The following is a 16509-nucleotide window of genomic DNA, read 5'->3' on the forward strand; positions in this document are numbered from 1 at the left end:
TGTTGTTTGGAACTTTGTCCTGCCAGGTGATGCCGAGGATGCGTCGGAGGCAGCACATGTGGAAAGCGTTCAGTTTCCTCTCCTGTTGTGAGCGAAGAGTATAGACTCTTGACTCGCTGTAGTATAGAAGTGTACTCGGGACGCAAGCTCTGCAGACCTAGATCTTGGTATGTTCCGTCAGCTTCTTGATGGACCAGACTCTCTTTGTGAGTCTGGAAAACGTGGTAGCTGCTTTACTGATGCGTTTGTTTAGTTCGGTATCGAGAGAAAGAGTGTCAGAGATCGTTGAGCCAAGGTACACAAAGTCATGGACAACCTCCAGTTCATGCGCAGAGATTGTAATGCAGGGAGGCGAGTCCACATCCTGAACCATGACCTGTGTTTTCTTCAGGCTGATCGTCAGTCCAAAATCTTGGCAGGCCTTGCTAAAACGATCCATGAGCTGCTGGAGATCTTTGGCAGAGTGGGTAATGACAGCTGCATCGTCGGCAAAGAGGAAGTCACGCAGACATTTCAGCTGGACTTTGGACTTTGCTCTCAGTCTGGAGAGGTTGAAGAGCTTTCCGTCTGATCTGGTCCAGAGATAGATGCCTTCTGTTGGGTTCCAAAGGCATGCTTCAGCAGGACAGCGAAGAAAATCCCAAACAAGGTTGGTGCAAGAACACAGCCCTGCTTCACTCCGCTTCGGATGTCAAAAGGGTCTGATGTGGAGCCATCGAAGACAACAGTGCCCTTCATGTCCTTGTGGAAGGATCTGATGATGCTGAGGAGCCTGGGTGGACATCCAATCTTGGGGAGAATCTTGAAGAGGCCATCCCTGCTGACCAGGTCGAAGGCCTTCGTGAGATCTATGAAGGCTATAAAGAGTGGCTGTTGCTGTTCCCTGCATTTCTCCTGCAATTGTCTAAGGGAGAATACCATATCAGTGGTGGATCTGTTGGCTCGGAATCCACACTGTGATTCTGGATAAACGCTCTCTGCAAGTACCTGGAGCCTCTTTAGTGCAACTCGGGCAAACAACTTTCCTACAACGCTAAGGAGAGAGATGCCACGGTAGTTATTGCAGTCACCCCTGTCGCCTTTGTTCTTGTACAGCGTGATGATGTTTGCATCTCTCATGTCTTGAGGTACTCCACCTTCTCTCCAGCAGAGACAGAGGATTTCATGCAGCTCAGTGACGATGATCTCTTTGCAGCACTTTAGGACTTCAGCAGGGATGCTGTCTTTTCCAGGTGCCTTGCCAAAGGCAAGGGAGTCCAGGGCCACGTGAAGTTCTTCTAGGGTTGGTTCACTGTCAAGCTCCTCCAGCAACGGCAGACACTCAGTGTTGTTCAGCGCTTCTTCGGTGACTACATTTTCTCTGGAATATAGCTCAGAGTAGTGCTGCACCCAGCGTTCCATCTCCTGCGTCCGATCCTGGATGACCTCGCCTGTGGCAGACTTCAGAGGGGCAATTTTCTTCTGTATTAGACCTAGGGCCTGCTTGATACCATCATACATCCCCTTGATGTTGCCCGTGTCAGCTGCTATCTGTATCTCGGAACAGAGCTGGAGCCAGTAGTTGTTAGCACATCTCCTGGCAGCCTGCTGGACTTTGCTGCGAGCAGCTCGGAGGACCTGCAGGTTGCGCTCACTGGGACAGGCCTTGTATGCTGCTTGAGCTCTCCTCTTTTCCTCAATGACTGGTGTCAACTCCTCAGAGTGGGCTTCAAACCAGTCTGCCGTCTTGTTGGTCTTCTTGCCAAATATGGACAAGGCGCTGTTGTAAACGGTATTCTTGAAATGTTCCCATCTGTTGGATGCGTTTGCATCGACCAGGCCTGGAAGAGATTCCTCAAGCGCTCGTGCAAATTCCTCCACTTTTCTCTGATCCCGGGTCTTGTTGGTATCAATGCGAGGTCTTCCTTCCTTTTTCGTGTGGTACAGTCGCTTTGTTTGCAGTTTCACTCTGCTGCACACCAGGGAGTGGTCAGTGTCGCAAGCAGCACCCTGATAGCTGCGCGTGATCTTGATGCTGGGAAGGCTGGAGCGTCTGGTGAGAATCAGGTCGAGCTGGTGCCAGTGCTTTGATCTTGGGTGTCTCCAAGAGACTCTACGTTGGGGCTTCGTGTTGAAGAACGTGTTGCTGACACAGAGACCGTGAAGACAGCAAAACTCTAGCAGGCGTTGGCCATTTTCGTTCATCTTCCCAGTGCTGAGGTGACCTAACCAAGTGGACCACGAACTGTTATCAGCACCAACTCTAGCATTGAAATCGCCGAGGATGAACAATGGCTCTTTTACGGGGATCTTCTTGATAGTGGTGGCCAGGTCATCATAGAATTTGTCCTTGGCTTCTGCTGGAGACGACAGAGTCAGTGCATAAGCACTGATGAAAGTGACAAGTCCTGCTGATGACTGGAGCTGCAGGGACAAAATTCTTTCACTTCCCACAGTAGGTGGGATGATGGATTTCAGCAGGGTATTTCTGACCGCAAAGCCAACACCATGTTCCCTGTTTTCGTTTGGTGGTTTTCCCTGCCAGAAAAATGAGAAATTTCTCTCCTTGACAGATCTGGAATCTGGCAGCCTAGTCTCTTGAAGGGCAACGATGTCCATCTGCAGTCTGCTCAGCTCCATGTCGATGACAGCTGTTTTGCGTGCGTCGTCTATTTCTTGCAGGTCATCAGAGAAGCCAGGTGTCATTGTCCTTACGTTCCAGGTACCCAGCTTTAGGGCAGGAGTTTTCTGTTTTCTATTGCATGGTGCAGAGTTGTCGATCCGCTTGTTGGTTTTCACCCTAAACCCCACGCACCCCGTGAGGTTAACGGACCGTGGCGAGGCAACACCTTACTGGCTGGGGACTGCCCAGCTTAAGGCGGGCGGTAGCTGCCCAATGAGATGCAATGATCTCTCCCACCGTCAGAAGCAGCCCCTGAAGTCACGCTCTATGCCAATCGAGCAAAGACTTATAACCGGTAACTGCTGCTTCCCGTGTTGTGCCGACGCTGCATGGCGAAGTTGGAGTGTCCTCTCCAGTGCGCGAAGCCTGGATAAAGAAGGTATGGAGGATAGGCTGTTACCCATGCAGCAAATCCCCCCACTCCACGTCGCTGGAATGATCCAATGGAAAGGCAGAAGCCAATGCGGTTGGTTCCAGCGGCGTCGCAGGAGTTGCCAGAGCGTGACTGTGTTCAGCCACAAACTGCCTCAGGGACTCCGGCTCCTGATTTTGCCTCGAGGTTAACTCCTGAAGCCTTTTCCACAACTGGATGTAGCCACAAGGCAGTGGAGGTTTGAGATCAGAGTTTTCCTTCTCTTAGATGAGCTGCCTTTCCAGGCTGACGAGGCTCATCTACCCGTTTGTCTCACCACTGCTCCCTCTTCAATTTCCTGATACCCACAAACCCCTCTCTTGCCCCTCCCCCTGCATCCCGTTTGTCTCACCACTGCTCCTTCTCCAATTTCCTGATACCCACAAGCCCCTCTCTTGCCCCTCCCCCTGCATCCCGTTTGTCTCACCACTGCTCCTTCTCCAATTTCCTGATACCCACAAGCCCCTCTCTTGCCCCTCCCCCTGCATCCCGTTTGTCTCACCACTGCTCCTTCTCCAATTTCCTGATACCCACAAGCCCCTCTTGCCCCTCCCCCTGCATCCCGCCACATATACACAGCTCCAAACTAATGAAACTAATTTATTAAAGTTATTCATGAGAATGTGCCACAGAAGGCAACCACCACTGCATCTTGTTTTAAGAGAAGTGCCGCATACATGCGACAAAAAGTACAGTACTTTTCTACTCAGATTTCATTTAGAAAATTAAATCCCATTTGGATGCCACATTTTATAAAGGACAGTGAAAAACTAAAACCTATTTAAGAAAAGAGCTACATGCACGATAAAAGCTCTGCAAGGAAAGTCATACGAGGAAAGGCTGAAGGAAGTGGCTATTTTTAGACTAGAGAAAAGAAGATTAAGGGGGAACATATTGACAATTTTCAAATATCTAAAAGAATATTGGAAGACAGGCAAAGCAACAATGAGTTTAAATCAAAGGAAAACACATTTGACTGCATTTTCATACAAGCAATTAAACAACTAAAGAGATGCAAAGGGCAGAACAGGATGTTAACTCAATAAATGTAATTTCCAAACCCACATTTGTTGCAACAGATATGCGGGGGGCCCAGGGATGACCTACAGAGAAAATCAGAAGGTTAGGGGCATCCTCCTTCCCACACCATCAATTCTCCTCTGCCAAATGCTCCCAATGCCACTGGCAGTAAAAGAGAAACAAGATTCAGAGCTCCATGATTCACTCATGACATCTAGCTTCATGCTAAGCAGAAAAGTTGTAGAATCTTCTCTTACAGATTTTCAAGAAAAAATGACGAGGTATCAGTTAGTTGAAACATCAGTCAATTCACCCACACAGCTGAAGATGCACAGTATGTGGGGTGGGGGTACATGCAGATCCCACTGTACATAGTAACACACACACGTGCATTCACCTGATCTGTGCATTCACATCAGCAGTTGCACTACAAAGAGCAGGATAGAAGGAACTGGTGTAACTGATTATGCTCCAAGAATTCCTCATAGCTATAGCTCATTCCTCCAGCTACAGCATTTTCCTTCCAGGCCTTCACACCAATTCTCATGCTCAACCTCATATCTACCAGGACTGCAGTTCTGCTTAAGGCAGGTGCTGGAAGAGTGGACATGCACATCACAGAAGGGAGCGATTCACAATTGCCTCTTTTGTTCCAGTAGCTGCAGATCAGTCCCAGTACTCATGTGTGTCTTCACCAAGGTAGAAGCCTGCCACACAGTTTAAGAACCTATGACTTTATGATAGACCACTAACAGCTGAATTAGGTCCCAATCCTATCCAAATTTCCAGCACTGATACAGCCATATCAAGGGGGCATGCACGACATCCTGTGGTGGGGAGACAAGTCATGGAGCCCTCCTCAAGATAAGTCAGTATTTGCTCCCTTACCTCAGAGTTGCACTGTGGTTTCATTGGCACTGGAAAGTTGGATAGGATTTGGCCCTCAGTCAGTCCACAAAGCATCTGTCATCATTTGACTGGACAAAGACACAGAACTTTCAATTTTTGTGCAGAGACCGACCAGAGGAATGGATGCAATACCTTGATCATGGCTACCTGACCTGATTTGAGGAGGCAATTGTCTCATGCTCCATCTCAAGCCCCTTTACTCCAGCATTGCCCTCTGTCTGCAGTTAACTATTTTGTTTCCAAAGTAATATTAATTGCTAAGTTTTTCTCTAGCTTCAACCCCCTGCCACAAAAATACTGAGGGTACATAACACCTCAGTATTATGAAAGGTTATTCTCCTTATTAGGCACTAATATCCTCCTATTTTGTTTAGTACTGGCACATACATTTAATGTAAACTGTTAGCTCACACATCACACCATATATAATAGAACACGTAAAATTGTAGAAATAAATTCAGATGTCACAAAGGCAGGTAATTGACATAGTCCATTTCCTGGAATCTTATTTGCTTGTAGATTAGTTATAGCATGGGGAAGAGAACAAGACAAGGGCACCAGTTAACCCTGACAATCCCAGAGAGTTTGATATAACACAGCTAACATCCTTGGCCCCAACAGATCTGCAACAAAAGAGACTCTGTTCACAAGAACAAGCTTTAACTGGAAACAAATGCTCACATATTCTACAACCTAACTTTTCATTACAAAAGCAGAAAACAGTACAAACTGTCTACAATAACTTTGCATGTATTTTCTTGCCTAATATCCCGTTTCCAAACATGCCTTGCTGTGAAAGGATGAGAATATAACATTTATGGCAGTCCTGCAGACCTAGTTTGGGTTTCAAATATAAATTCCACACTCCACAGAAGTGCAAAAAGAGAGACACCTCTCTACAAAAGACCAGGAATTCAGCCATGAAGTGCAAATCATCACAGTTATCACAGTAAGCTCCAGCTTACTGAATTCCAAGCATATGTAGTTGATGCAAACTTTGAGTTGCAAGGTGAGGAAAGCTGGGATTTGACAGTTCAAGTGTTAATTGCAAGGGGAGAAACTGAGATTACAGATGCCTGCTATCAAGATTTGATGACAAAAAAAGTCAACATCTTCAAAGCAACTGTGGTGGGGAGTGTTAAAGTGACTCTGAAGCAGTGTTTCTCAAACTGTGGATTAGGACCCACTAGAATGATCATGAGCCAATTTCAAGTAGGTCCCCATTCATTTCAATATTTTATTTTTAATATATTAAACTTGATGCTACTATGGTATGTGACTGCATTTGGGGAAATGTTACAGACCTGTACTTTTAACAAGTTATATATGTTTTTTTTAACAATGATAGTAAATGGGACTTACTCCTGGGTAAGTGTGGGTAAGGATTGAAGCCTTCAATTGTTAAAATTTTTCCTGCTTGATGATGTCACTTCCGGTCATGACATCACTTCTGGTGTGTCCCAATAGATTCTCATTCTAAAAAGTGGGTCCCGGTGCTAAATGTGTGAGAACCACTGCTCTGAAGAAAGGTAACAAGCCTGGTTAGTAAGCAACAGATAGCAGAAGTTGCCATCTTCAATCCAACCAGAGGATAAGAACCACAAACATATAAAGAGAGTAGAAGCATCAGAGGGGGAACACCTTCATAACTCTATCAGGATCCAGCAACTTCCTGAAGGCTGGTTAGGACCCTCCAAGAGTGTGGCAAGGAGACTCCCTCAGAAATCAAGGAGCTTGCCAACACTCTGTTTGCCAGGAAGCCTCTCTCACTCTAACCTTCTGAAAGGACATGGATGACCTCCAGTAATCTTTATTCAACAGGAACCCTCTAATCAGCAGTTCCCATCACACCCTTTTTCCTCCTGAAGCTTATCTCTCCTTCCAGTAGGAACACAGCAATTAAAATGTGTTGATTCTTTAACTAAATTAACTTCATGCAAACCTGTAAAACAAATGAATCATGAATCCCTAACAATAGGCACTTGCTGTCAATTTGCTACTTGGCAACATTGGGGACTTGGCAAGAATTTGGGGACTCGGACTCCCAACTGGAACACCTCAAAATATGAAGATTGAGGGGGTCCCACCAACTGTGCAAAGTTTTGGGGGGATGTTTTGTTTTTAAGAAAACAAATGAAAATAAGAAGGCCAAAGAAAGACTCTCAGAAAAGAGGAAGACCTAAATTCAGAAAATATTTTAAAGCACAGAAGTGAAAGGTGGCTGCCAAGTTTAAAATGGTTGATAAACTCCAGTAGTGCTCTACAGTGCCTCCACCTACAGCCATGCAACCCTTGGCTCCTTTCCAATAGTCACCCCAAGCATAGCTTAATTTCTTTAATGAGGTGGCTAAGATGTTGACACAGCTCATCACTGGATGACCAGCCTGGCTCCGTTTTACAAAGCTTCCCTTCAAGGACCAACTGCTGAGTTATCAAAGGAAAGTAATTTCACCTTTTCAGAGCCCAAGGAGAAAATCACAGCAATAAAACAGCTTGAACTGATAAGGCTGAATTCATCTCGCACTGGTTCAAAGTGATGGGCTGACTCTGTCTTTCACCCTTGAATACACATTATATTATATAGCTTGCAGCTGGAGACACTGCACAATGCCTGGTGAACCAAAAGGAAAAGCCAGCAGTAAGTATGAAGACACAGCAAGCTGATGCTTCAAAGAGTGAAATGCCAGCAAGACGCTAGAGGTACTAACTCCCTCCTGAGTTTCACAGCGCCAGCATCTGGCACGGATGGCTTCTGCCTTCTCCCAAGGGAACTAGTTTCACCACCGGCAAATAAAATTCTCCACCACTTACCACCATGCCTGTAATTGCAAGATATTGATAACGTATAAAAGTGACAATGAAGTGTGGTGTCTGCCTTATGGCCCTTGCTTAGTTCCCCCTGCCGCATTTCAAAGGACGGTCCTTGGGGTCTGCCAAAAGATGCTCTGTCTTGTCTTCCCTTCAGCACCAGACAGGGGAGAGCACCGAGTGAGTCTGCGGCACCCACCCTCTCATTTCATCTCACAGGCGCAGTCCAAATCAAGCATATAAAATTCAGAGGAGCTGGCGATAATGGAGACCAGACCTCTGGATTCTCTCCTCCTCATGTCCGTCACCACGAAGCGGCATCGCGCAAGCACAATAATCCTAAACATAAACCTTTTTCTGACACACTGTGTGTGTGTGTGTGTGTAAATCTGGGAGCCTTTGAATCGCCGCTTGCTAAGGACCACAAGAGCAGAGAAAACGGGCACGTACAGTACATGCGATGACGGCTTCCCCCTGGCAGAGAGCGCAGACGCGTCAATGGGGGGAGGGATGAGGGGTTCCCCTTTCCACGCTCAAAGGAGGTGCCCGAGCTCCATGCCAGGCCTCTCCTGCAGGAACCACAAATGCGCCCAGCCCCCATGCAGTGGTGTAGCTAGTGGGGGGGCAAAGCACTAAGTTTTGCAGGTGCTGTGCAAGGGGCTCCTCCCCTTCTGAGCCATTCCAGACAGGGGGGACAAAACAGAGGTGGAACGCCTCCGTTTTGCACCCCCTGTCTGGAATGGCTCAGAAGGGGAGGAGCCCCTTGCACAGCACCTGCAAAACTTAGTGCTTGCCCCCGCCACTAGCTACACCACCCCCCGTGATCCAGTGAGCCAAAAAAAGGTGCAAAGGAGCAGGAGAGGGAGGAGGGGGGCTCACTCCTGCCAGTCCCCCCAGCCCTTATCCTCACCAGCATCTCCAGAGCTAGTGGGGGGGCAGGAACTGACAGAAAGCCCCCTCCTCCCCCAAGGCTCTCCCCTCGCCCCCCAAGGACAACTGTGCCCCCACCCTTTGCACCCCTCCAGCCCCTCCCCCACCTGCAGTGCCCCTCCCCCCAGCCCCACCACAACCCAACAGCCCCGTCAAGCGCCCCTCCCCCACCGCTGCTGCTCCTCCCCCCTCCCAGCCCGCGCCGGGCCCGGGCCTCCCCGGACGAAGCCAGGCCAGCGGCCCTCACCTGCCTGGCGGCCTCCGGGCGGGTGGGACGTGCGCCGCCGCCGGGGAGGCGAGGAAGGAGGGAGGCCGGCCGGCCGGCAGCAGCAGCGGCGAGAGGAGCGAGCGGCGGGGACCGGGCTGCGTGCGCGCTCACGGGGACGGGACGCGCTCCCGGCAGGCGTTCCGGGCGGGCGGGGGCGCGCTCCTGGCGCAGGCCGGCGAGCGAGGCTGAGGAGCTCGCGCGTGCGCAGTCCGGCGGCGGGCGGGCGGAGGCGCGCCCGGCGGCGATCCCGAGCGGGGGCCAGCTGCAGCGGGAGCGAGGATGCGCTGGACGCCGGTGACGGGGCGCCCTCCGTCCCGGCAGCCAGGAGGGCTCGCGCGCAGCACGGGGAGGGGCGGCCACACATGCGGGTTGCGGCGCGCACGTGTGAATGCCTCAGCACGCGTGTTGGGCGAGCTGCCTGCGGGAGGGCAGCAGGGAGGGGCGGGGGGAAGAGGGGAGGGAGGGCCGCTCCCAGGCCTGCACCCGCAGACACCACTGGGATGGAGGCCCCCACCCCTCCCCGGGAGTAGCCGCGTGGGCTGTAGTGGGGCTTACTTCTGAGTAGGCAGGCAGAGCGCTGGGCTCTCACTCAGAACAAACAAGACGAAGCATTTCTTTACTAGGCCTGTCGTTGGTCTGCAGAACTCCCTGCCACAGGGCGTGGGGTGGCGCCTCAAGGCCTTGAGAGGGAGCTGGACAGGCTGATGGAGGAAGAGTCCATCGCAGGCTGCAAGCCCTAGTGGGTCTGCACCGCCTGAGTTTAGTCTGCAGAACTCCCTGCCACATGATGTGGTGATGGCTTCTCGCCTGGATGCCTTTAAAAAGGGAATTGGACAGATTTTCAGAGGAAAAGTCCATTACAGACTACAAGCCCTGATGGGTCGCTGTGCAACCTCCTGGTTTTAGAATTGGGCTACCTCCAAGTGCCAGAAGCAGGGGACAGCACCAGGAGGCAGGTCTTGTGTGTGCTCCCGGAGGTATCTGGTGGACCAGTGTGAAATCCGGGAAGCTGTATGGGATGGGCCATTGGCCTGATCCAGCAGAGCTCTTCTAATGTACTTGTCAGTTCTTCCAAAAGCGCCACCGCCACTGCTGTGTGAGGTGTGGTGCACAGGGATAGTGAGTGCTTGCACGCCTCACACACAGGGTGAGTAGACATCCTCTTTCTCCAGGACCTGTCCTTTTAGCCTCATATCCTGGAAAAGAACTTCAGTGTCCTCCTTTTCTGTGTGAGCAGCTCCTGCAAGCAACGCATAGGCTTCTTGTACTTAGTAAATTACATGTAATATAGTTTTAAATTTAATAATAAGTAATATATTTAAATTAACCACATGAAATACAAGAGAGTTTTTAGCTTTAGTCATGTCCTACATTGTTGGGTGCCTGGTCTTCTTTTGCAGTTATGACATCTGCCACTCATATGGCAGCAGTAGTGGTGCTTTTTGAAGATAGTGTGGCCCTGCCTCATCTTCCTCCTCACCAGCCTGACATCCCCAGCTTGCAGCATGTCTGTCCCCAGGACATGTGTAAGAGAGCCTGTCCTCTGCATGTTTACTTGGGAGGAAATTCCATGGAGTCTGGTGGTGGCGCTGACTCCCACCAGGACCCAGGATCATGGCCTGGCGCTGCAGCAAATCTGTCTCCACCAGTCGCTAAACTACATCCTCTTACCGCACCCAGGAAATCCCTGCTGAAGGGGCAACCAATCAGGAGCGGGTTCCTTTCAACAGGGAAACAAAAAGTACCTTCCCTGACCGGGAATCGAACCCGGGCCGCGGCGGTGAGAGCGCCGAATCCTAACCACTAGACCACCAGGGAGTGCTGGAAAAACACTGATATCTGCTGGAGAATGTCACCCTCCCCTTTTAGAGTATGAGTCATTTCTGCGTTTCAGTTTCCTCTTTAAAAACAGTGCAAAGAAACACATCATGTGGATGCAGAGCATTGTGGAGCAGCCTGGATAGTTTCCTATCAAAAATAGTGTTATGTTGCATGTAACTGATGTACCAGCTGCCGTTTCCAGCTGTTTTGCAGAGATAGTCCTACATGGAACACATTACAGTACATTAGTCTTTTGTGTGTGTGTGTGTGTGTGTGTGTGTGTGTGTGTGTGTGTGTGTGTTTGCGCGCGAGAGAGAGAGAGAGAGAGAGAGAGAGATCTGCCTCATCCAGAAATGGGCACACAGCTGCTGCCCCAGTCCAGACTAGACATGGACAATGGCCAATGGCTGCTTACCAGGATGCTCTATGAACTGAGCCGAGCAGAATTAGAATGTCCTCTGGCTGATGAATTGCAGAGAGAATTTAGGAGAGGAATTGCAGTTCAAGGACAGTGATGTTAAAAGGAAGAGACTACCTGGATGGGAAAAACCCTTCTTAACCTGCTGGAGTAGGCCCCTTTATGAGATAAAATGTCCAGTCAGCATTACCCTTTTGCACAGCACCCTGAAACCTGCCACAGGGATGGGGCACAGAAGTTATATTTTTGCCACAGTCAGCATCAAGGGCAGCAGGTGACGTCCTTCCATGCAACCTGCCCTGACTCAAGTGCAATTGGCAGGGAAAGAGCCATCCCTGGGGCTCTGCTGATGCCACTGAACTCCATCCCAGGAGATTTGTTTAGCCCTGGCTGTAGTGACCTTCTCTTACCGGAGCAGGAGACTTCTGTTTCCAGAGAACATCTGCCAGACCTCTGGCTGTCTTTGCTCCCTGCAGAGTGTAAATTTGCTTGTAAGCTGCAGCTTTACTATGTGATGTTAACACTCTGTTAAAGCATTAATTTTTTTTAAAAAAAATCAGTGTTAGAGAGTGAAAAAGCAGAATAAAAACCACTTTGCTGATAGTTGATGCCAGCACAGGTGTTGGGTTAATTATTATTTGAAGTAAACAAAGGGACAGGAAAATGGAGTCCAAGGCTCTGCAGGCCTGAACAGAACAGAACTCACTGAGGACCAAAAGGCTTGGAGCATCTTGAAGACAGAACCATTTACTTCAGCATGAGCTTTGGGAGACTGCAAGGTGCAGAGGGAGGCAGAATGCACATGCAGACACTGGTAGAAAGAAAAAAAAATATGGAAGGGAAAGTCCAGGGCTGTGAAAGACCATCGTTATGGTGAATCCAGTAATAAGTCACAGTTCCTAGAACAGCCTCCCTGATTAGGCTGAGTTAATTAACTGAAGTACTGAGGCAGCAATGATCATTTTGCATCGGAGCCCACACAGGTGGGCCTTGACCTGCAGAAAAGGGACCATGAAATGCAAGTACCAGAGCGTGATTTCCTTCATGATGCTGAATGCTTGAGAGAAGTAGGCAATCAATGACTTCATCTTTCTGGAAGAATAACCAAAGGACGTTTCCATTTCATCTTTGTCTTCAACAGGGCTCGGTCTCATAATGGCCAATTACAGCAGCTCAGCAAGGAGGTGCTCTGCCCTGCTGAATCCAAGCAACAAGCAACCTCCTCTAGATTGCCATTTCAGCATCAGCCAAGGGACCCTAGGCAGTTGTAGGCAGGGCATCAAAGGGACAGCTCTATCATTACTGTTCACCAGTAATGATACAGTAATTACCAGTGGTCAGAGCCCTACTGCTTCCCCACATGGACGTTTCCTTTGCAGTGGCACAGCTATTGTTGGTGGCCACCTTCTTCATGGACTTATTTAATCCTTTTCAGAAGCTATCTCAGCTGGTTACCCTCACCAGCTCTTAGAGTACCTAGTTCCACAAGTTCAGTGAGCATGGTATGAAGAAATGTGTTTCTGCCTATCCTGACCACCTACCAATCAATTTCATGAATTGATCCTCAGGTCTACCACTGAGAGAACCCACTGGTTGATTGGCAGTGGGCTCAGAGTGGGCCCACTTTCAAGCATCTTACACTTGAAACTACAGCTCCCACAAACTCACATCAAAAATTACTAAAGGTGGCAGTCTCAGAGCAAGGGAGGAGAGGAATACTGGAAAGGCCATTATAAGTTGATACAAAACAAGGTGTATCATTAGGAATCAAGCCTAACTATAAAGGAGACTCCCAGAACAATGAAGACGGCACCACCCTTCTTCATTCAGCTGCATTGGCAAGCCTGCAAACTTAACATATCTTTAGATACCAACATGCTATGAGGACCTGCTATGTGTGAGTAATATGGGCTGTACAGCTTTCATGGCCCAGTCACACACAGGTGACCTGCTGCCCATGTGCTTTATTACTCACATTATATTAGAAACTTTGAAAGTTGGATGCATAAGAATAGCCCCACTGGATCAGGCCACAGGCCCATCTAGTCCAGCTTCCTGTATCTCACAGCAGCCCACCAAATACCCCAGGGAGCACACCAGATCACAAGAGACCTGCAAGGCTTCCTGGGAATTGTAGTTAACATAAGAACAGCCCCACTGGATCAGGCCACAGGCCCATCTAGTCCAGCTTCCTGTATCTCACAGCGGCCCACCAAATACCCCAGGGAGCACACCAGATCACAAGAGACCTGCAAGGCTTCCTGGGAATTGCAGTTAACATAAGAACAGCCCCACTGGATCAGGCCACAGGCCCATCTAGTCCAGCTTCCTGTATCTCACAGCGGCCCACCAAATGCCCCAAGGAGCACACCAGATAACAAGAGACCTGCATCCTGGTGCCCTCCCTTGCATCTGGCATTCTGACATAGCCCATTTCTAAAATCAGGAGGTTGCACATACACATCATGGCTTGTAACCCGTAATGGATTTTTCCTCCAGAAACTTGTCCAATCCCTTTTTAAAGGTGTTCAGACTGTTAATAAAACGTTATTTTTCCTTTGCTGCCCAGCTGATTGCTCTGTTAAGACCCTTTGAGGTTTTGGGCATGGAGAGAATGTATTCAAGGCTCTGCTAGTCACAGATCCCCACTCCCCATACTGTTTCAGGATTCACTTTGACCACCCTTGAAATTCAAAATTGGTTTCACTTAATCTCACCTTTTGACATTCTGAAGCTGTGGGGCCCTACTTTTTTTTTTCCACTGGATACTCCTTGGCAACTCATTTCCATAAATTGTGCCCCTCATATTAGCAAAACATTTGTAATTAATATAGCTGTTATTTCAAATTTATGTGTTTTCAACTACTGGTCTATATCTGATAATACACTATTTGATGACCAAAAACAAGCAGTTGGTGGGGCTTTCACAGCCCGCTAGCTGCCTTCATTCCTGCCTTGCCAGCCCCACAAGGCATTCCAATACAGACCTGCCTTTTTCCAGTATTACTCAATTCTTTTGAGTACCCCTAAAGGTCCTGGCAAGTAGCCCTAAGGGTACCCATACGCCAGGTTGGGAACCACTGCTCTAAAGCAGGGGTCTCTAAACTTTTCGGCCAAAGGGCCGCATCAACTACCTGGCACAGTGGCGAGGGCAGGAAAAAAAAATTTAAATAAATGCATTAGAGGAACTCAGATGAATGAATAAATGAGTGGGATCAAATGTCCAGGACTTCTCCAAGCAGGAACACAGCCCAAGTAATAAAGCATACACTTAAATGGACACCCATTCCCCCACCCCAAAAGCACAACTCTGGTTGTGTTTGGTCAACTGGACCAGAGGCTCTCAGGGGATCAGAGGCTGGCCGCAGTCACAATAGAGGCTATCCGCGGGCCACATCTAGCCCCCAGGACAGGGTTGGGAGAACCCTGCTCTAAAGGAATTCTCGATTTACATGTGGAAAAATATCTACATTACCATATCAATAACAGTCCCCAGTAGAGCTGCTGCAGACTGGTGCGTACATCAACCAGACAAAAATCTGAGGATCTGTCCCCAAGTGGCAGAGATGAAGAGAGTTGCTTAGAGCAATGATTGCATATTCAGACTCAGTTCTTGCTGGAACAGTTCTATAAGAGAGTTAGTCACTTTGCCTTTCCATTGATTCCTTCCTCCTTTTACAAATCATGCAAGTGTTGTGCCCTACAACAGTGGACAGAAGCCCATTAGTGCAGACATATCTTACACAGCACCTCAAGATGATCCCTTGGTCCCTACACTTAGCAACTAAGACATCCAAGAGGTTCCATCTGTATTCCCTTAACACATAAGCTCACTTCAGGATATATGGCCTTGGCTCAATACCCCTTTCTATGAAAAAAGCAAAATTCCCACAGGGTAGCTATGCAATGTGCATGCACATGCCCACATCCCATACAAAGAACCCCGCTGGATCAGGCCAAAGGCCCATCTAGTTAGCTTCCTGTATCTCACAGTGGCCCACCAAATGCTTCAGGGAGCACAGAAGACAAGGCACAACTTGCATCCTGATGCCCTTGCCTGCATCTCATGTTCTGAGGTAGCCTACTTCTAAAATCAGGAGCTTGCCCATACCTATCATGACTCATAACCCATGATCAATGTTTCCTCCAGTAATTTGTCCAATCCCCTCTTAAACGCATCGAGGCAAGATGCCATCACTACTTCCTGTGGCAAAGAGTTCCATGAACTAATTGCACGCTAGGTAAAGAAATATTTTCTTCTGTGGTTCTGAGCTGTCTGTGACATAGGGATCTTGGGGTGGTGGTGGACAGGTCGATGAAAGTGTCGACCCAATGGGCGGGGGCAGTAAAGAAGGCAAATTCTCTGCTTGGGATCATTAGAAAAGGTACTGAGAACAAAACAGCTAATATTATAATGCTGTACAGATTGATGGTAAGGCCACACCTGGAGTATTGTGTCCAGTTCTGGTCACCACATCTCAAAAAGGACAGTGGAAATGGAAAAGGTGCAAAAGAGAGTGACTAAGATGATTACTGGGCTGAGGCACCTTCCTTATGAGGAAAGGCTAGGGCATTTGGGCCTCTTCAGCCTAGAAGAGAGACACCTGAGGGGGGCATGATTGAGACATACAAAATTATGCAGGGGATGGGCAGAGTTGATAGTGATGCTTTACCATCGATTTGTACAATGGCATAATTAGTCGTCTTGTCCTCGATACCCTTTCCAATGATCCCAAGCATGGAATTGGCCTTCTTCACTGCTGCCACACATTGGGTCAACACTTTAATCGAGCTGCCCACCAGCTTCCCAAGATCTCTCCTGTGAGAGCTGTCATACGCAGCTCAGAACCCATTAGCCTGTATGTAAAGTTTTGATTCTTTGCCCCAATGTGGATTACTGTACACATACATTGAAGGGCATCTGCCATTTTACTGCCCAGTCTCCCAGATTAGAGATCTTTCTGGAGTTCTTCACCATTGCTTCTGGTCTTCACCACTTGGAAAAGTTTGGTGTCGTCCACAAACTTGGTCATTTTGCTGCTTAACCCTGTCTCCATGTCATTTATGAACAGGTTGAAAAGCACCGGTTCCAGGATCCCAACCAAGAGTCTTGCAGCACATTTTGCGGCAGAACTATAATTTGCCAGATGCATAGTGGTATCTTGTTAGCAGATTGCACCCCCACACCAGTGAAAATTGTGGGACCCAATGGCTTTGAAAAACTAAACAAGTGCCCTCATGTTTCTATGCTGAGCTGATAC

General features: G+C 48.6%; 1 protein-coding gene and 1 non-coding gene across 2 annotated transcripts in view; both read right to left on the bottom strand.

Annotated features, from left to right (window-relative positions):
- The window catches only part of DNAJC5 (DnaJ heat shock protein family (Hsp40) member C5), a 56898-nt gene extending 47795 nt beyond the window's left edge, over window positions 1–9103 (bottom strand). Inside the window, exon 1 of the mRNA XM_066626021.1 lies at window positions 8989–9103. The gene's annotated coding sequence lies outside the window, so the exon portion shown is untranslated. The remainder of the gene's footprint in view (window positions 1–8988) is intronic.
- A 1652-nt stretch (window positions 9104–10755) lies between these two features.
- On the bottom strand, window positions 10756–10827 carry TRNAE-CUC (transfer RNA glutamic acid (anticodon CUC)). The gene has a single exon. It is a non-coding gene; the product is annotated as a tRNA-Glu (tRNA).
- Between the last annotated feature and the right edge of the window lie 5682 nt (window positions 10828–16509).

This window comes from Tiliqua scincoides, chromosome 4, assembly GCF_035046505.1.
Source record: "Tiliqua scincoides isolate rTilSci1 chromosome 4, rTilSci1.hap2, whole genome shotgun sequence".
Classification (NCBI taxonomy): Eukaryota; Metazoa; Chordata; class Lepidosauria; order Squamata; family Scincidae; genus Tiliqua; species Tiliqua scincoides.